Consider the following 21,746-nt stretch of genomic DNA (forward strand, 5'->3'; position numbering starts at 1 on the left):
GAGCCAAGTACATCATAATGGGTAGTTGATATTAGCCAAACACTGTCATGATCCACCTCAACACCAGTACAATGGCCCATGGTGGCAAAAATGGAGTCTGTAAATAGATTCAACCGCACAAATTCTCACTCACCAATGCCAATGCAGGCACTGCTGCCACCAAGTGACTGAAATTCTCAGTGTAGACTAACAAGAGCAGCATCACTTAAGAAGACCAACTGGTGAGTTGGTGACAGGTTGATTGTCATTGAACACATCTACCCTGCAAGGGAAAATAATCATCTTGACAAATACCAACCAATATTCTGAATATGAATTTGCTTATTCTTTCCACAGGGCCTCAGCCAATACCACCTTCCAAAGGCTTACAGTGTTTGAGTCACCAACATAGAATCCTGCATATTTCATTGGACAGAATGATCTGCTTTGGAGCAAATGAGGTTCAGTATTGGGTCCATAACCATGGGATCCATTAGTCCTCTCACATACCATACTGCTCAGAAGCTGCCAATTTACAAAATGATAAACAGTTTTTGAGCGGCAATCTTAGAGCCAAGACCCTGAGAGGAAAGAGAACCATCCCCCAAAACGTGGTATATACCCTAAATCAATGATAATTATATGTGTTGTACCTTAACAGGTAAAATATGGTTCAAGAACCAAAGGGTAAAGTAAAAGTGACCCTATTTCCATCATGCCCAGCAAACTCACTTAGAAAATTTGTACTTCTCTTCCCTGAAATTCTAGGCTCTATGGGTCTGGATGGCTTGGATTCCAGAGCATGGTTCTACCAAAGGACACAGCAAGAATTCCATTAATAAAATATGATGCATCCACACAATGGAATGTTATTTGTCAGTAAAAGGAAGTACAGATAGATGATAAAACATGGATAAACCTTGAAAACATTATGCTAAGTAAAAGAAAACCAGTTACAAAAGATAACATATTTTATGATTCTTTTATTGAAAATTTCCTAAATGGTTACTCTGATCTTTTCCTGCATAGTATGTATCATAATTATAAATAAATATTTGTTTAACAACTGTAGTTAAATACCAGACTCTAAGTCCCATGAAGATAGGTACCACATCTGCCTTATTTACTCCTATTATCTCTAGTTTTTTAAACAGTGCCTAATACACAGAGAAAATGAGTATTTAGTAAATAAGCTATATTTTTAAAAAACTTGTACATTGGTATGGACAGCTTGTACCGGACAGAAATCTTTTCAGTCACTGAGTCAAGTCATTTCTATTTTTACTAAGATATTGCTTTTTTTGGTCATAATTTCACTACTATTAGAATTATGGACATCTATGTATATATGTATTGGTTATAAAGAAAATCTAAGTTATAGAAATTACGGCTTAAAGCTATAAAGTGCAGTTTAATTAAAATGGTCTTCAATCAAGTTGAAAATTTTACATAATCTAGATTTTAGAGTCCTCAACTCAACGAAGTTTGTTCATGTATTTTTGTAGCATTATAAATTAAATACTCTTGGAATGTCTGATAAGAATGTATTGCCAGTAAAAATGAGATTAGAATGAAGCCTTCAGGGAGACAACAAACAGCTTATTCCATATCAGGAGACTAATCATATCTATTCAGACGAATCTATATAAATACATATCCACACACACACATTGTACTGTGCACATTGAAATCTAGCATAGCTCATCTAAGGAAATAATTGCTGCCTAACACATCTAATCCATACAATCTTATAGTAAGATTATAAAAGTGAAAATGCCAAGGTCTATTATCTGGATGTTATATTCATTAAGAAAAGGAAGAAAACAAAAAAATTCAAAGGATCTGATTTTTTTGAAATTTGTTGATTTCTATAAAATCTTTGATCATTTCATTATTTACTGAATTTATCTGAGAATAGAAACATCTATATTTTTGCAAAATTTCCTATGTGATCATGAATTACAGACATTGTTTTTATCTATTGACCTAAAATAACTTTTCCAGTATTATCAAGAATGTCTGTGTCATTTAATTAATTTATTCAGGAATTATTTACTTTGTATATGCATTTGTCAGTTCAAGTACAATGAATAGCATCCTTTCCAGCTCTTTGGGGATATAAAGCAGGCTGCCTCTGAGAATAGAACCATAATTTCAATATATTTGAAGAAAGAATCTGTCAGCCAGGGGCAAATTTTTCAATCACGGGGACAGTGTAATATGAGAGAGAATCATAGAAGTAGATTTTCCCTAGGCCCTTCTAAATAACTACTGAGGAAAGGGCACCTTAGCCAGTGGTCTAACATGTTTGGTAGCTATTGTTGGGGGTGAACTCATGTTCAGAGAGATTCATCAGGCTCTCTTCCCTGGGTGTCTTTAAAGCTAAATTCATCTCCTTGATCTGTTTCCTGTCCAATATCTAGATTCTGTTTCTGATTTGAATCCTCATGGAAATCCAATTATTGTAGAGAAAACATGTACTTCTCATACTGAACTTCAGATTCTCTCATGGGATATTAAAATTATTATAAAATCAGAAACTGACATTGAGAGGGTTTTTTTATTCACTCACCAATATTTTAAGAGCCTTCTATAATGATGTAAATGATGGATGATAAAAAGAAGCAAGATAGCCATTGTCCCCATTCTCACTGAGCTTACACTCTAGGGAAGAACTTACACAGTTAAGAAACTGCTTGCAATAAAATGTGATGAGGGTTATGACTATAGGGATCAGGATCTTACAATGGGTGCGTATCGGGGGCATGTAATGTACTTAATATTTAAAATGGGATCAGGGGATTTCTTGGAAGAAATTTCATTAAGCTAAGATGAAAAGATAGCTTGCTGGGTGAAGGGGGATGAGTTTGTAGTAACACTCTTCTAGGAAGAAGAATAAAATGGGCAAAGATCTGAGCTGAGAAAGAGCACAACATTTTCAAGAAATTAAAGAAAGTCAGTGTTCTGAAGTAGAGAGTTCCAAGGTAGAAGGGATCTGTGAAAGAAATGGCTAGGGAGACAGGTAGAAGCCAAATCATTCTACTCTATGGAAAATTGGGTTATGGAACATAGACATTATCCTGATTGTAGTGTGGCTATCTTAAAGGGTTGTTTTTTTTTTGCAGGAGAGTTATATGGTCGAAATTTAATTTAGGGATTTCCCTCTGGAAAATGTTCTGTGCTGAGAAAGACTCAGGGACACAAGTTTGAAAGGTATGTCAATATAAAGACATGGTATGTTTAGGGACTTGTACTCAATAGGACTTGACCAAGTAAGGGTAATATGTACTTACTAACTTGGATGCTTCCATCTGTGGGTCATGATAAATCTTATTTTAAATGGATAAATCATCATTCTGGTTTCATACAGTAATCTTGCAAACCTAGTAAATGTTGGTATATCGCTGGTAGCTGAATGATATATTGACTTTTGGTATATTGATCATAGCAAAGTTTCTTAGCCTAGAGGCTAAACTTCTGATTTAATAAATTCATCAATGGAAGGGCTAGGTTTGCGATACCCCCTGGAAAGAGACTGCTGACCTTGTCCCAGGCAGATATTCATATCTGTATTTGTCCATGTAATTGTCAGGAAAATAGCTTAAATTAAAGAAAATATACCATGATAAAAATGGTTAAAGGTAAAGGAATAAAAAGTATCTAGTGATTAGAGATAAAAGGTAAAATAGCTTATAGAGAGAATATATACATTTCTTTATAAAAGAAACTTTATTTTAGTCTTGCATGGTCTCTATGGGAGAATAAAATACAAAAATAGATCTTGGAACTCAATGCTTCTGGATACATTATTGCTTCTCGTAGAGATTTACAAGAATTTCAGGTGATATAATACTACATAGAGACCTTCTTTTAAGTAGAGTAGAACTACAGGCTGTTAAAGTTTATTGAATGATTTTTACTAGTAAATGAATAAAAGAAACTTTCATAGGGAACAATCTCACCAAAGAACTTTATCCAATACAACCTCAAAGATTTTCATTTTCAAGGAGACACTGGAACCTCATTTAATCTGGCTTTCTCTCAAGCCCACACACTCTTCCTTATTACTTTCAAAAATAGGACGGCCCTCATCTCTCTAGTCCCTTAGCCTCTTGGTCCTCCATTTTTCCTTCCAATGGCTTTTGTCTCCTCTAATTAAGTATAAAATTCTAGGGAAATCAAAATCAAATTCTCACTGGAGAAAGTTTAAGAGTGTTTAATCCAGAAAGCAAAGTTTTTGATACAAAACAACAGCCGTTTCTACACAATATATGATGAAAGGCTTGACACACTTTCATTTCTCCTATAACCAGAACCAAAATTCCCAAGAGGAAGGTTAAAATGCTGTCATGATTATATTTTAGAAAATAGAATGTTGACTTACTCTAGGATACATAGGCAACATTAATTCTCTATGGGGGAAAAAAAAAACTGTGCAATCTTGGCTAAAAACAAAACAAAACTGGAGACACTGAGCTGTCACATGTATAAATGTTCAGTTTGATTTTAACAATAGAACACCAAATTTTCAAATAGTCAGAAACAGTAATTTTACCAAGGGGATTTTTGACATCCAATATATATGTCATTTTCTTTTTCTCTATCTCTTTTAACTGTAACATATTTGACCTTGAAGATGCATTTGATCAAAAAACATAACTCCCCTTTGATGAGAATGTCTTTCTGAGATTCACCCCTCTCTGAGCAGCGTAATGTGTCCACTTCACAGGGAGCAGCTCTGATTCTGTCTAGTAGAAAAGACAAAACTCTGTTTCTGTTACTGACCAAGCCTGGGGAAAACTGTGTCTTTCAAAGACAAAGGCAATATCAAGGCGACGAAACTTTTGGCAGCCATTATGAGTGTCAAGCTGTGTCTTGTATTCAGCTGCTGAATAGACACTACACTAAAGCATTAGAGACATTTGTTGGTGACAGCTGCCACCTTGTCTATCAGCCATTATAGGAATAGCATTGGAGCGTACATTTAGTTTCCCAGATGAAGGTTTAAATTCTTGTTAGTGCTGATTTACCCTAAAGAAGGTAAAGTTTTGGCAACATTGCAGCACAGGGAGAAACACACACACACACACACACACACACACACACACACACAGGAACACAACTTCTTTGTTTTTCCTAATGAATCAAGTCTAAATAGTGATGGGCATTTCTGGTGTTCCAAGTTCTTTCTGTGACATTGCACATGCATTTTAACAATTAGAGCTGGACTTGGAGACAGAAATTGCAAGCTATTAGTATTTGGTTTTGCCCTCTGATAGCCATGCTGAGGAGAAAATAAAAACTCAGGGAAGTCAGTATTTTTGAAAAGCAAGAAAGGGGATGAAATTCAGAAAGCAGTACAAGGTTGAGTTCTACCACATATTAGAACCTAAAGAATCAACTTTCAGTTGTTAATTATATATGTTAATATTGTGTTTGTGTGGAATTTTGCAGAGTTAAAAACTTATATTTTTACTTCATTTCTGATGTGCTATTCATTTAATGCTTGATTGGAAATAATAATACCAGCATGTGGAGGTATTTCAATTGTGAAAAGGAAAATTAGTACAGTAAACCATCGAGAAGTTTACGTTCTCCCACCCATGTCAAAACAGCTTCAATGCTAGCCAGTGTCTTTTGAAATGTCTTTTAAGAAGAGAAGATTAAACAGCTCTTCGACAGGAAGCTTTTCTCAAAAAAAAAAAAAAAAAAAAAAAAGAAACAGAGAAAGGATTTAGTTTTGTAAAGAAAAAAAATTAAAAAGTAAAATCAATAGTATTTGGAAGAGTCCTTTGGAATCAAGCTTCATCTCTCCAGATATGTACCCACATGCACTCCACATTAATCTAGGTCACTCAGCTGTTCAACAAAATGTCATTTATTCATTTGGTCACTGCTTCAAAAATTCATCCAAGTCTTACACATATTTTCTACATAGATAGTCATGCTATCTGTGAAAATGGACGGTTTTGTTTCTTCCTCCCCAACCTGAATACCTTTTATTTCCTTTCCTTATCATATTGTATTAGCTAGGACTTCCAGTGCACAACTGAAAACAGACGGCTTGGTCCTGATCTTAGTGGAAATTGCTATATATTTTCAATCTATTTTCCAAGAATTATCCCTTCTCTGCACTATTAATAAAGAAATATGAGAAAGAATTCATTGTTTGACATTACAAAGCTGGCTCTAAATTGTGGCAGGTTACAAAATAGTTACTACAATATGAAAAGAGAAGTTTAAAAAATAACTATAAACAGCTATTTTTAATATTCTCAATATATTTAAAATTATGAAAACATATGCCATGCAGGTCAGAAATAAGTGCCTAAGAATGATTTTCAAGGGTTAGAAACTCCCCAAAGTTCCAGGTTCTTTTCTTTATTTCAAACTATTTTTAACTTTTAATTATCATTTTAATGACTTGCAGTTATTACTTAAAGTTAAATTCATCATTGAAAATAAAAACAAATAGGAGAAGCCAGAAAAAAACACAAAAAAGTCACCTATTAACCAAAAGGCAATTCCTCTATCATGACCTTATTTTAAGATTTTCTGTATGTATTTGATAATAGATCTTTTTCAAATGCATGTGGTTTTATAACCAGAAATTATAGTCACCAATTTGCTATTATTAAGTACTCAAATTCTCTCTAATTTTTACCTTTTGGGGATATTTACATTGCTTCCAGATTTTGCAATTCTATGCGTTAGCAAACAAAGTTAACTGACTTAGAGAACACTTTCAGAGAGACAAAAATGTTCTAGTCATACAAAGAACTTAAAAGCAGCCCCATCTTATACTGTTGGCCATAATACCTATAATACTTAGAAAAAGAAACCCTAAAGATCTTTATTTTTAACCAAGTCTCAGTTTCAGTGAAATTAGGTGATCAATCAACTTGTTTTGTTTTTTTGTTTTTTTAAGATTTTATTTATTTATTTGACAGAGAGAAATCACAAGAGAGGCAGGCAGAGAGAGAGGAAGGGAAGCAGGCTCTCCGCTGAGCAGAGAGCCGATGTGGGACTCGATCCCAGGACCCTGAGATCATGACCTGAGCTGAAGGCAGCGGCTTAACCCACTGAGCCACCCAGGCGCCCCACAATCAACTTGTTTTTACCAGGTGATTGACTGTGCTCTTTTGGGCCACATTACTTGAAACTTAGTGCATTGAGTATGGACACAGTAAAACGAGATTCACATTTGAAAAGGTTTATCCTGTCAACCATGTGGAAAACTGATTAGAGGGAAATGAAACAACTGGGTCTGGAATACAAATTCAGATGCTGTTGTATTAATCAAAGTGAAAATGAAGACCCGAATTAAAATTCTCCGAAGACACATAAAAGGAAAGTAAAAGTCCATGACACACTGAAAATATTGGATTTGTAGGGTAAGAAAGGAGCAGATAAAGACAATGTTTGAGTTTCTGTAACGGGCAATTATGTGAATTTTTGTGCTGTTAACTGTGGAGGTAATTTCAGGGGAAATATGATGAGGTCAAGTATAGAAAATGCATTTGAATTGTTTATCAGACATCCCAAGAGCATTTTCATGCTTAATGAAATGACTTAATTTATGGATTTTAAGCCCTGAAAAGAGATCTGGGTTAGAGATACTTCTCCTAGAATCAAGAGCACAAAAGTGGGAGATAAACCGAGGAATAGATACAATGACCCAAGTACAGCACATAATGCATAAAGAGAAAATGGAGAATGGAACCTCTCAGAGCAACTCATTTAACGAGTTAAATATAAAAACTTATGAAGGACTTTGACAAGAAACAGCAAAAGATGTACATCAAAGATGAGAATAAAAGAGCTGTCGCCATGGGTGAGAGAGAAGAGTGAACACATATATAATTATAATTATAACATTATATAATTATATAATTATATATATAATATATATCATATAACATATAACACACACATATATAATTATATATACACAAAGAGCTCAAGGAGAAAAAGTGTTATAAAGGGAACTCCTCTCCCCTGGCCTCATGACTCCATGTAAAGAAAGTGCTCTTCAAGTGACTTTCCTGACTGCTCTTCCTCCAGAGAAAATGAGAATGGTGAACTGGAAGAAGGAGCCTGCAGCTAGCATGCCTTCCCACACATGTCTTGCATGGCAGAGGGGACTTGCCTCTGTGAACAAGGCTTACAGCCTGGGATGCATTTGATTCATGGAGGTTTAGAAAGACCCTTGGACTGCACACGAAATCCATGTCCTTCAGCTCAGGTGTCGTAAGTGATAATGCTGACATTCTAATCTCCATTTCCACTGACCCATGTCCTATTTCTCAACTGTTTCAGAACTCAGGCATGAAAGAGAATGCTGTTATGTATTGACGGATTCAAACACCGGTAATAAGGATTGAATAGTGTTCGTCCACTTAACAGAGGCAGGATGTGGTTACAAATAACCATGTAATCATAATTAGAGCAGTTTTATTAGAAGTCAGACTGTAATATGTTGGACAATAAATGTGTTACAAGTGGTGATCAGAAGGATGGATTATTTCTACCAGAGTGTTGACTTTTGAAAGAAAACAGTGTGTTCACTCGGGAGGACTCCAGTGCTGAGGGAGCTCTGCAACTAGGCTACTGTTAGTTCTTTCTAATATGAACAGAGCACAATATGTTTAACACTTTGGGGTAAAATGAGCTGAAGGCGCAGGAGACAGAGCAGACTTGATGAAGTGTAGTCCTTGAAGTAGTGAAAGGACATAATTTTCAGTGCACAGGTGGGCACAGTGAGGCAGGTAAGGGCAAGTTTGGGGGAACAAAGCACTAGGAAGCAAACCCAAATAGGCCAGGAGTTTTGTTTGCTCTGAGCACATTCTAGGGATTGTTGAGGGAGATCAGCTGAATCAAGCCCAGCTTAATGCAAGGGGTAAGGTAAGATTTGAAAGTCAAGGTCTTCTCCTATAAAGTGACTCTTCTCCAACCTCAGAATGCTCATTTATTTTCCCACAGGAAATAAATAAAACTGGAGAACGAGCTTCTGATGCAGCTTCTACCCAAAGATGGTTTAATACTTAAGAAGAGTGCCATCACTCAAATCACTGTTGTGTAAATTTATGTCTGTCTTTTAAGGCTTCTTCAATATCTTGGCCTAATATCCTGCATAAATGCTTAAGAAGCAGCCCGTTAACTGTGAAAGAGTGTATTTAGTTTTGGGAACTTCTGAGATTTGGCAGTTTAACAGTTTTGTGAGATTTCTGTCCAAGATATATAAGATATGAGAAGAAATTTATTTTTGACAATATTCTGAATCTAGAGTGTCTTCCAAAAAACTACAATGTACATAATCAAGACATTTGTCTGCCAAAGCCTGAGTCAGCACATGAATGTCCACAAGGCAGAACGATGTCAGGAAGGCAAAAAACCATAATAAGATAATAAACCAGTGTGTAAGACTGCTTTGAGTCCAGCTTCCCTTTCCCTAGTTTGATCCCTGGGCAGGTTGCTCAATTTTTTTCTTTCAGTACCTTTCCTTGTAAACGGGGGAGGGAAAGGAGAGAGAAGAGCAGCTTTTATTGACCTAACTTTGTTTACGGTGCTCTGCTGGGAGATTTATTTACTAGAGAGCAATAAATGTAGTGGTGATGAATATGAAGTCTGGAGTCAGGTTTCCTAAGTTTGAAGTTTGGCTCCCCAACTGAATAGCCATGTGACTTAAGTTCCTTTCTTAAACTCCTTATGCCAATGTTGACTCACCTGTAAAAGGCCAACGATGTGGATGGAACTAGAGGGTATTATACTAAGCAAAATCAGAGAGAGACAATTATGATATGATCTCCCTGATATGAGGAATTTGAGAAACAAGACAGATTATAGGGGAAGGGAGGGAAAAATGAAACAAGATGAAATCAGAAAGGGAGACAAACCATAAGCAACTCTTAATCTCAGGAAATAAACTGAGGGTTGTTGGAGTGGAAGAGGGTGAGAGGAATGGGGTGCCTGGGTGATGGACATTGGGGGGGTATATGTTCTATGGTGAGTGCTGTGAATTGTGTAAGACTGATGAATCACAGACCTGTACCCCTGAAACAAACAATACATTACATGTTAATAAAAAAATAAAATAAGTTTATAAACAATAAAATAAAAAAAAAGATTTTTTAAAAAGGCCAATGACAACAAAAGTTGATGACTCATTTGCAACGCCTTGTGATTATCAAGTGAAATAATACATGGAAAGTCTTCCAACTATGTCTAGAACATGGTAAGCAGAACATAAATATGAGTTATTTTATCATTATTTCACATGGTGGTTGCAACAATCAAATGAAGTAATAGAAAGGAAAAAAAAACACTGCTTAGCACAATGCCGGGTACCTAAGAAATTCATGATAAATGGTCCCTATAATTATATTTTCTAATAAGACTTGATTGACAATCTTTTCATTGGATGGTATTTATTACTATTTTCAAAATAAAGCAACTGAAACACAAAAAATTCCAAGAAACTTTGAAACACTGGAAAGTGAAATCCAGAATCTAAGTCCTATTCTAAATATTTTTTTAAAAGTCTACGATCTTTCCATTAATTCTCTGTGTAACAAGTCAAAATTTAATAATGCCTACTTCATAGTGTTGTTGTAAGGATGAAAAGAGTCAATATTTATAAAATGCTTTGTGAACAGTAGGAGTTGAATTAATCTAAATATCATTACATCCCAGGTAGAAGTCTATATTCTCGAGTCCTACCTAACGTTATATTCCAAGAGAATATGGACTCCATGTGTGGACCACAATTTGTGATATCACAACATATCCTATCTCAAAGTCTCTCCTACTTTGGAAGAGAATTCAGAGGAAGAACAGATAAGGTGAGGCCTTTGAGGTCTACTTTATGGATAGCAGCACAAGCATTGGAATTGATACAGAACATGAATATTATAGCTTCTATGTGAGGCAAGCTATATTGATTTTTTGCACCCCAAATCAAAACACACATGTTCCTTTAAATAAATGATAATGTACCACCATGTGTGTGAAAAAAGAGATTCATACCAAGATTGTAATAAGTATCTGAAAAATAAATATCTATCTGAAAAAAAATCAGTGAAAATGACAGTATAGGGAAAATTGACACTAAAATCTGGAACAATACAAAAGGAGTAAGTTATGTAAAAGAATACATTTTTTTCATAAACTGAATACAATTAATTATAAATGTACCTGATTCATTAAAAGTTAAAAGGCATTCATTTTATCTAGCTTATAATATGAACCTGGAAAAGCTTGTGAGTTTCTAATTTTGATATACATTTCATTTTCTATAAATATTATGATGAACATATCTAAAAAATTAACAATAGCCTGGAAAACCAATACCTAATAAATCTAGTATTAAGAATTATTAAGCGCAAATTAACAACACAATTCACAAGTGGTGTAATTAGTTTTTAATTAATAATCCACTTGACCTTTTAAGAAGTAGGTGGTATTTCTTTATTGCTGAATCACACTAGAGACAAGTAGGAACTATTCTTCAATATTTGCATCAGGTGGCAAATAGCCTGAATTATTAGTTATCACAATTAGTTTGCTGAAATGTAAATATTTTTCTCCACCAGCATTTTTGTAAGAACTTGAAATTTATCTAAAAAGAATTAACTACCTTTGGTATTTAAAGAACCATTTTTAGAATTATGGGACCACGAGATCTGAACAATTAAGGGTAACGATTCTGAAAAAAAAGAACATCTCAATTCACTAACAAATTCAGTTTACCAATATTTCAGAAAGAAACCACATATAATCCAAAATAATCAGATATTCAATATCAAGATAGAATTCCTTAATATAGTTGGGGGTTTTCCCTGAAATATAGTGTGAAGTTTGCTCAGACTCTATTCCTTTTTTAATATTCAAGGAATTCTATTTATTACCTATGTCTTGGAATCCATAAGCATTTATAATAAACTGTTCTCTGGTAAACCATGTAGAAGCTGAAAGGCACTATAAATAGTATCACTACAGAAGCATAAAACCTCAGGCTTCAGGAAAACAAACAAACAAAAACAAAGATTCCTGATAAAAATCTTTCTTTCTCCTCCCATCAAATGTTTTAATTATCACTTTCTAGTCTGAATTATTTAAAACCTTAGAGTTTTGCAATTCTTTCTTCTTATCTATCTATCCACCATCTATTATCTAGCATTTATCTATTCATCCATCATCTATCAATATTAATTTATTATAGGATGGATTTACATATTTTTCTCCCTTCCAGTTTAAAGGTATCATTGCCTGAAGTAAAATCTATTCCCAGATTCTTCCATTACATGAGTCAACAACACTTTCAGATAATAAACGTTGATGGAGATACACATACTTTCTGCTGTTTTACAATGAAAAGAATACCATTGTGTAAAATTATACTGGATATTTCAGTCCAGTGATAGAGCACTATCTTTTCTAACACTTAGGCTTGTGAAAAATGTTACACTGCTCAGGAAAAATAAATTTTTCAGGAGGTCAACAACGTACATAACATGAAAACCTGATTAATTTTTTTATTATCATCAATAGCAATAGTTCTTTCCAGTTTTGCCTCTGCCAAATTTATTTTTTGCATCCTCCAAAGATTGTTCTTATCTCACTGTAGATATTTAGTGAAATATTATGCATTCTGTGTCCTGGGTTAAAATAACCATGCTATCCATATATTCTAGAGGTACGAGTTTTTCAATTACTCTTTCTGGCTAAAGAATTATATAATATTTCATATTATTTAAAAATAAATAGTTCATTACATTAAAAACACCAGTCAGAGTAATTAGGAAATATTTCTCTATTTCATTAGTCCACACAGAATAATAAACTATAAAGGAAAACATACTGAGTTGGCATTCCCACTTTTAATTCAGACCTTCAGAGCAGACAAGCTACGAACGCCTATAAAGAAGGAAAAGAAAAGTGGTTTATTTAGTAGATGGTCTAGGAATTCATCTTAGTATGGGAACTATAATAATTTGGAAAAATAGTTTCATCAACCCTTACAGTAACAATTTAGATCCAAGAAAAGCAAGGGTGTTACAAAGCCTTCAGAGAAGGCCAAACTGCCTTGTTTAAGATAAAGAGAGAAAATGTCTTTGTTGTTGCAAAGAGGGTGGAGCAAGATGAAAGATCATAGTACTGAGAAGAAAAGACAGAGTGAGATGACCTCAGGGGAGATGCTTCTTAAGTGCTGCTATAGACTGAATGTACATCCCCAAATTCATACACTGAAATCTTATTTGGAGGTGGAGCCTCTGAAAAGCAATGTGGTTATGAGGGTAGAACCCTCATGAATGGATTCAATGCTCTTATGATAGAGATCCCAGGAGCTCTTCCCACCAGTGAGGTTACAGCAAGAAGTCAGTGGTTTATGGATCAGGAAATGACCCTCAGCAGATGCTGAATCTCCTGCCACCCTCATCTCAGACTTCCCAGCCTAAAGATCTGCAAGACATACCTTTCTGTTGTTTATGAGGCATTCAGTCTTTGATACTGTTACAGCAGCCCAAACCCAAACATCCACCAACAGATGAATGGATAAACAAGATATGGTATATGGGCACAAGAGAAAGTTATTCAGACTTAAAAAGGACTAACATTCTGACATGTTACATATGCTAAATGACATTATGACATTATGCTAAATGAAACAAACCAGATACCAAAGGGCAAATACTGTAGACTTTCTCTTATCTAAAGTACCTGGAATAGTCAAATCCATAGAGTGGAATAGTGGTCGCTAGGGACTGAAGGAAGAGGAAAATGAGGAGTTAATTTTACTGTTTAACGGGTAGAAAGTTTGGGTTTGAGAAAATTATAAGTTCTGGATGATGGATGGTGGTGATAGTTGACAGGATTATGAATCTACTTAGTGCTACTGAACTTAAAAACGGCTAAAATGGTAACTTTTGCGTGATGTCTATTTTATCACAATGAACCATATTTTTTGGAAGTCAACAATGGCAGGAAAGAGATTTTCAAGAATAAGGATGTCTTTAGTTCCATTTGAAGTTGTTTGTTATACAAACCTCACTGTTTTCTACCACTAAAGTCTTTAGAAAAATAGTGTTCACATTGTAAAATTTTTGAGGCTAATGTTTGTCAGTGTGGCTCAGCATATACAAAATCAGAAGCCCAAGAGGCAGAGAAGACTGAACATGTAAGTCCCCTGGGAACTTGCATCAACTTAGGCAGAATTTTGGACTTTGTAAATCATGCTATTGGGACACATAAGGTAAACTTGTATCCCTGAGATACAGAAGAGGTCCCCAGCTGACATATGCATGGCCTTCCCAAAGAAAAGGCCGAGAAAATATTGTGGTTAAACTCTATGACATAAGAGGTGCCTATAAAAGAGTTTTATGCTCCACGGGTAGAAAACTTAGGGACCATTTCTTGCTTTGTCCAAGAGGATGCAGCCCATTAAAAACAAAATCATTAACAAAAACTATATTCTTCAAACTCCCTTTGACCTTGACTCCCCAGATAGATATACTGCCAACCCACAGCTCTTCTGGAACACATGCAACAACTACAGAGACCTGAACATTAACCTGCCTGGAGCAGTGCCCAATGCCAACACACTCTGCCTGGTGATGCTGGTCGTTGGTGCCAGCTGAAGATGGGGTGGTGGAGTGCAACTCCAAACCAGATCCAACCACCACAACCTTTCTAGGTGGCAGATTCCAAGGGGCTTCCCCAGGTCACACAGCCAGGGAAGCTGACTGAGGCCTTCAAATACTTCCTGCAAGGTATAGGTTACATCCCTTTGGCTAGCAGGACCAGACTTGCCTGCATCTCTAACTGGTGCCAGCTTGGTGGAAGACAGCTACCCAATGGCCTGTATCCACTCAGAGAGTGGTAAGTGGCTGGGCCCAATCAGTCACACCATGGATTTGTCCTGTTGGAGCCCTTCACACAGCAAAGACACCCACCTACCCCTGTTCACAGACTGCAATCCTCCTCACAGCTCATTTTCCCTAGCTGAGTCAAGACCTTGAGGTAGAAAGTTACCTGATCCTCCATCTCCATGGGAACCTGACTCGGGGGTTTAGGTTAAGTGCTGGGATAGCCCATGAGGGTTGGACACACTGCCTGAGAATTTCATGGTGTCTGCCTTTGGAAGGCAGTATGTGGCTGAGACTGTGTTGGCTAAGGGTCCCAGTAGATCTCCATTTTTGCCCCCCAGGTTCCATGAACTATAACCTAATCAGAAGCAGTGCTTCCAAGGCCACTAGAAACATGGTTTTGCTCCGGAGTGTTCTGATCAAGCTATGCCAACATCTTATGAATCTAAGAATGAATACAGTTTATCTGGAGAGATACGATCCAAGGTAGTATGACTTCTGCAGTCCTGCATCACCATCTCAGGACTATCGGAATAGCTTGGATTGGGGCTTGCCGGTCCTGGGATAAGAAGTGAAGACTCCTGAGGTGAACACGGGCCAGGCTGAGGAGAAAGGCTCTCCACGTACCCGGGTCCTCTCCTTTTACCTGAAGACCAGGACTGTGCCATACACTTCCTGCCCATGCACACTATCAGGGAGAATCTCCTGACCCAGAAACCAGAGCCATTTTTCTTGGAACCTAAATCAATTGCCACAAACCCTAAAACAATTGAAAAAGGGGAGAAAGCAATAAAAACTGCAGGGCTATGGAGGGGGGCAGCTGTGTGGGAACTGCTCTGAGACTGAGAGGACTCCTGCATCCACATTTCTTTTGCACATATCACCCCCTTCTAGAATCTTAGGTCATTACTAAACTGTTCTAGAGCTTGCTGAAATATTAGCCTGTCCCCAATTGTATTCACTCACGTGCTTCGTTTGAACATTGAATGTGACTGTTTATAAAGCTGGTAGAACTACTCTTTACTATAGGTAGTACTGCAAATCTTGAATTTGTTTTTTCTGTGTTCTTTCAGATGAGATATCTGTAAATATAGGTATATCAGTTTCTCCTGCATGTGGTTTCTCCATCAGATGTTGTCTCTTTGGTCAAGGTGAAGTTTTTTTTTTTAAATGAATTACAATTATCACTTTATTATTATTTTTTTATTTCTTTTCAGTGTAACAGAATTCATTGTTTTTGCACCACGCCCAGTGCTCCGTGCAATGCGTGCCCTCCATAATACCCACCACCTGGCTCCCCCAACCTCCCACCCTCTGCCCCTTCAAAACCCTCAGGTTGTTTTTCAGAGTCCATAGTCTCTCATGGTTCATCTCCCCCTCCAGTTTCCCTCAACTCCCTTCTCCTCTCCATCTCCCCATGTCTTCCGTGTTATTTGTCAAGGTGAACTTTTAATGGAGTTCATTATTTTCCTCTCTGTATGAAATGAAGAACCTAATTTTGCATATTCTGGTGGCTAATGTCATGAAACTATGAGATGACAAAATGTAAAATAAATAACAACGCTTGTCAAAGTAAAAAAATGAGATTGCTATGGGTATAAGAGGGTTTAAAAATATTGAGTCTCATCTCTCATTCAGTTTCACAATAAATTATTATAATCATTACTGTTTATAATCTGTTACACCTAATTTTAAAGCACCTTGCAGAATTAGAGAACCAAAAAATACTTGTTGACAATTTATTGATTATGCTAATTTCCTGTTGCTCTTGAAATCTATTACCCCAAATTTAAAGTTTAAACCAACACAAACTTATCATTTTGGAGTTCTGTAGGTTAGAGGTCTAATATAGATCTCACTGGGCTAAAATGTTGTTGGCAGAGCGATATTCCTTACTGAAGTCTCCAGGGGAGAGACTCTTTGAGCTACTGGAGGGTGCCCTCATTTCTTGGCTCATGGCTCCTTCCTCCATCTTCAAAAGAAACAACCAGCGATAATGCGTCTGTCTGATCTTTCTTCCTTCGTCACATCTCCCTCTGACTCTGAACTCAGTCAAATAATAAGGACCCAAGTGATTAGATTGGACTCACTTGAATAATAAGAGATCATCTTCACATCTCAAGGTTTATACCTTTTTTTTTTTTTTTTAAGATTTTATTTTCAAGTTATCGCTACACCCAGCATGAGGCTTGGACTCAAAACACCAAGATCCAGAGTCACATGCTCCACCAACAGAACCAGCCATGTGCCCCTAAAGGTTCATAGTTTTCATCACATCTGCAAAGTCCTTTTTGCCATGTAAGGTAACATATTCCCATGTTCTGGGGATTAGGGCATGGACGTATTTTGAGGACCGTTATTCTGCCTGCCACACTGACATAATGCTGAGATGATTTTAAACTGTGATTTCTTTCTTTCCATGGTGATCCCAACACAGAACATGAGAGTTGTAAGCCACCATTCAATATATTGACTATATCCCATGTGAGTCACTTATTTTAGGGAAAATGATGGTAGAACATAATCAACTGGCCAAGTAGGGAATCAGTTATTTTAGGTATATTTCCTATGCCCTAATCAGAAAGGTACTGCAATTAGTCAGCTTCCCACTGGGTACAATCCTAGCTTACTCTCAGTATGTTTCAGGCTGATTATAATATCTATAATGCATACTTCATCTGCTGGTTTTATCCATAAACCTCAATAAACTTTGCAAATACCAGCAGTGTCATTTTCCATAACCTCCAAAATACCAATTTCATCATGCCAATCCTCATGTCGAAGACACCGAACATTCACAAACTTTTGACAAGAGAGACATCATTTAAGCCCTAGATGAGCTTCCCATTCACTAAATGGGAATGCAGCTTTAGAAGCTGGGAAAAAAAAAAGTAATTTATTTCAATAATAAGAAATGATTAAGTTTCAAGGCATCTGGATGGCTCAGTTGTTAACCATCTGCCTTCGACTCAGGTCGTGATTGGAATCAGGCCCCACATCAGGCTCCCTGCTCGGTGGGAAGCCTGCTTCTCCCTCTCCCACTTCCCCTGCTTGGGTTCCCTCTATCACTGTGTCTCTCTCTGTCAAATGAATAAATAAAATCTTTTTTAAAAAAATGATTAAGTTTCTTAATGTATTAGTTTGGTAGGACTGCTATAACAAAATACCATGCATTGGGTAACTTGGAACAATAGAAATTTTTTATCTCACAATTTTGGAGCCTCAAAGTCTAGATCATAGAGTCAGTAGGGTTGATTTCTTCTGGGAGCTGTGAGGAATAAATCTGTTCCCTGCCTCTCATCAAACTTCTGGTGGTTTTATTATCAGTCTTTGGTATAGAAGCATCACCCAATCACTGCCTTCAACTTCACTTTAATTCTCTCTCTTTTACAAGTCGCTCTCCAAATTGTCCACTTTCTGTAAGAAAAGATGACCTCATTTTAACTTCCCTATCTCTGTAAAGATCTTATTTCCAAATAAGGTAATATTCTGAGATATTGGGAGTTAAGATTTCAACATATGAATCTGGAGGGCCCATAATTCAACCCATAACACTCAGTGTTAGATATTAAGTTTTGATATAGATGCCACTTGGCATCAGTACTTTGGCACGAAGTCTGAGAGACAGAAATAAAATTTCATTGTGTGAACTGACATCCTCACATGGAAAAATGGTCATGCAAAACGCAATTTAGGAAAAATAATGGTATGAAGCCACAAATCTTCAGAATTATATTTTGTACTATCAGTACTCAAGCACTTAAAAAGTACAAAATTCCTAATAAGAACTCTGTGCGATAGGTCACTTCACTTGTTCCACTTAGAACAGATCAATAGCTATTGCTGCCTGCCTGGTTCACTGCAAATAAAATGTGAAGACACAGTGCAGGGTGCGGCTTCACTACCACAAGAGTTAGCACCAACTAAATCATATTTTTCATGTCACAGGCAGTGAACAAAGCACAAATCACATAGCAATGAAACTAGAAAGTACTACCATTTTAAGTTATTGACTACAAAATTTCTTATCACTTCCCTGCCAAGGTTGAAGAACAAAGCAACTGATACACCAACAAGTTAGAATATGTCTATCTGTGAAGATGATAAGAATGGCTTAAGGTCAGATTCTTATCTAAGAGTTTTTTGTTTTTTGTGGTTTTTTTTTTTGTCTCCGCTAAGGAATAGTTAAAAAAAAAAAAAAAAAAAGACCCAGTCATCTGTAACCCACTATATAAACCTCAAAACAGTCATAAAACATCTTTGTATTCAAGTCAGTTAGACATTCAAGAAATATTTAGTAAGCATCTATCACATGCCAAGCATTTTTCTAATCTCCATTACATATCTAATAACAAATAAAACACAATCTCTGTTGATAAAAAAAAAATCTTAGCCTTTTTAATTATTCTAAATTAAATTACTTCTTTCCAGTTTCTAGGAATATACTCCTACCTCCAGATTGGAATTGTGTGCATGTGTGTGCTTAATGTTTTTTGGCATAATTCTTACATTCTAGATTTTAATTCTTTATTGCAAATATTAAAATATATTTCTTCTTATTTAACACATATTTTAGTTTTTAAATTGAGTATTTTAATACAAGCTGGTTCAAAAATTTTTTTTAAGATATGATTTATTTATTTGAGAGAGAGAAAGAGAGACAGAGCACAAGCAGGGAAAAAGGCAGAGGGAGAGGGAGAAGCAGGCTCCCCACTGAGCAGAAAGTCGATATGGGGCTCGATCCCTGGACCCAGAGATCATGACCTGAGCTGAAGACAGACACTTAACCATCTGAGCCACCCAGGTGCCAATGGCTTAAATATTAATACATTGATAGAAGGAGTGTAGTCTCCTAAGTCAGCTCTAGGAAGGAAAACATAATCTAATGAACCAGTATTTTCCAAATTACCAATATATGATTTAAAAAAAAAAATCTTGCATGGGTAGAAGACTGTCTCTAGTGCGGGAAAGACCAGTGGATTTCAATGTAACAGGATATACATTTACTGATAGTTTCAAAATACATTTTGTAACTTAACCTTTCAGAGACTACCACTTGTCAAATTTTGCATAGGATCAAATATCCACAACTATCTGAAAAGGCTTTTAAAATACTCCTTTTTCAACTATATATCTACAGGAGGCCAGATTTTCTTCATATACTTCAAGCAGAACAAAATATTACAACAGACTGAATATAAACAGTATATGAGAACTCTGTCTTCTTGTCAGGCAAATATGGAAGAGATTTGAAAACATATAAAACTGGGCGCTTGGGTGACTCAGTGGGTTAAGCATCTGCCTTCAGATCAGGTCATGGGATCAGGGTCCTGGGATCAATTCCTGCATCAGGCTTCCTGCTCAAGAGAGCATGCTTCTCCCTCTGCGGCTCCCTCCTACTCTCTCTCTCACATGCAAAAATAAATAAAATCTTTAAAAATATATATATAAAACAGTGCCTTTTATGAAAGTTATTTTTATTTAAAAATGCTATTTATGTTAATATTTAATGGGCTTATCATTAATTTTTAATTAGTAAGTAAATATAAGAGACTTCCTCATTTAATTTCTATTACAGTAAATATTGATAGATATAACCCATATGAAACAAAACCTCTCTGGGGTCCACAGTAATTATAATGGGGTCCAGAGACCCAAGAGTTTAAGAATTACTGCACTGACATATATTCATTAATGCATTGTAATCAACAATGCAATAAAACAATAAAAAAAAAAAAATAGATGCCTGCTTGGGCTCATCCAAGCCTGGCCCAGTGTGGGGATGATCCTTACCATGAGCCATAGGAACAGAGGCAGATGCTGCACTTCCCAGAACCTAATGCCATTAAATATTGTCATATGTTCTTTCTCTCTGCTCCATACACACTAAACAAACCTCTGATAATATGAGTTTCTAGTTTTTCTTCAGGAAAGTACTATACGGTTCTACAGAGAATTTTATTTATTTAAAAGTTATATTTTTTCATTACAAAAAAAAAAATGTTGTTTTTAACTATCACAGCTATTTCAACCACTCATGATAGGACTTTGGTCACTTTGCACAAACACCAGACTCTCAAATCCTTTCCCATCAGCGGAATTTGGTAAAGGTCCTTCAGGTTTGCTTAAAGAGATTTATTTCCCTAATCTTACGCCATGATATTAGTCCTATGTATTCCAGAAGGTCCTGGAACACCTTTGCAAATGTTTCTACACCTATAAGACAATGAATTACAAGGAGGGACAGAAAGGGCAGGCAGCCTCCAGGCCCAAAAGCTCTAGGCCCATCCCTAGAACCAAGATGGTGGTTGCCTTAAGAAAATCTGTTTCAAGATAACGTTCTCTGTGAAGAACAGAACCTGAATTTTTTTATCTCTGAGAAGAAAAAATTTAATCTGTCTCACCAATAATCAGGTATGTGTTTTTATACATCATAATTTAATGATATAATTGGAATTGACAGGATTTGGGTGTGCTGATGCACCAAGGTAGAAAAACAAGAATTTCAGAGCATACAGACTCACCTAAATGGCACCAAATTGTGAAGATATCTTAATTCACATACATGCAAACAAAAACAAAAACAAAAATAAAACAGAACAAAACAAAACAAAACAAAAACTTTGTGGAGACTTGTGAATTCACCAAGATATACTATAATGGATTGTTTTATTATAAACTTCTGGTACTTCTGATGAAGGACGTGTTAAAAAGTCTTTATTAACATGGTTAAAGCAGTTTCCATCTCCTGATCCCTTTGCGATTTTTCTTTTTGTAAGCTTCTGCTCTCTTTTTAATATTCTACTCTGTAATGCCATAATGCTCAAAAGCCTACTTTGGGATTATAGCTTTCAGAAAAAATTGTAGAAAATCTTTAGTCTTGTCTATGCACTTGAAAAATGA

This window comes from Meles meles, chromosome 4, assembly GCF_922984935.1.
Source record: "Meles meles chromosome 4, mMelMel3.1 paternal haplotype, whole genome shotgun sequence".
NCBI lineage: Eukaryota > Metazoa > Chordata > Mammalia > Carnivora > Mustelidae > Meles > Meles meles.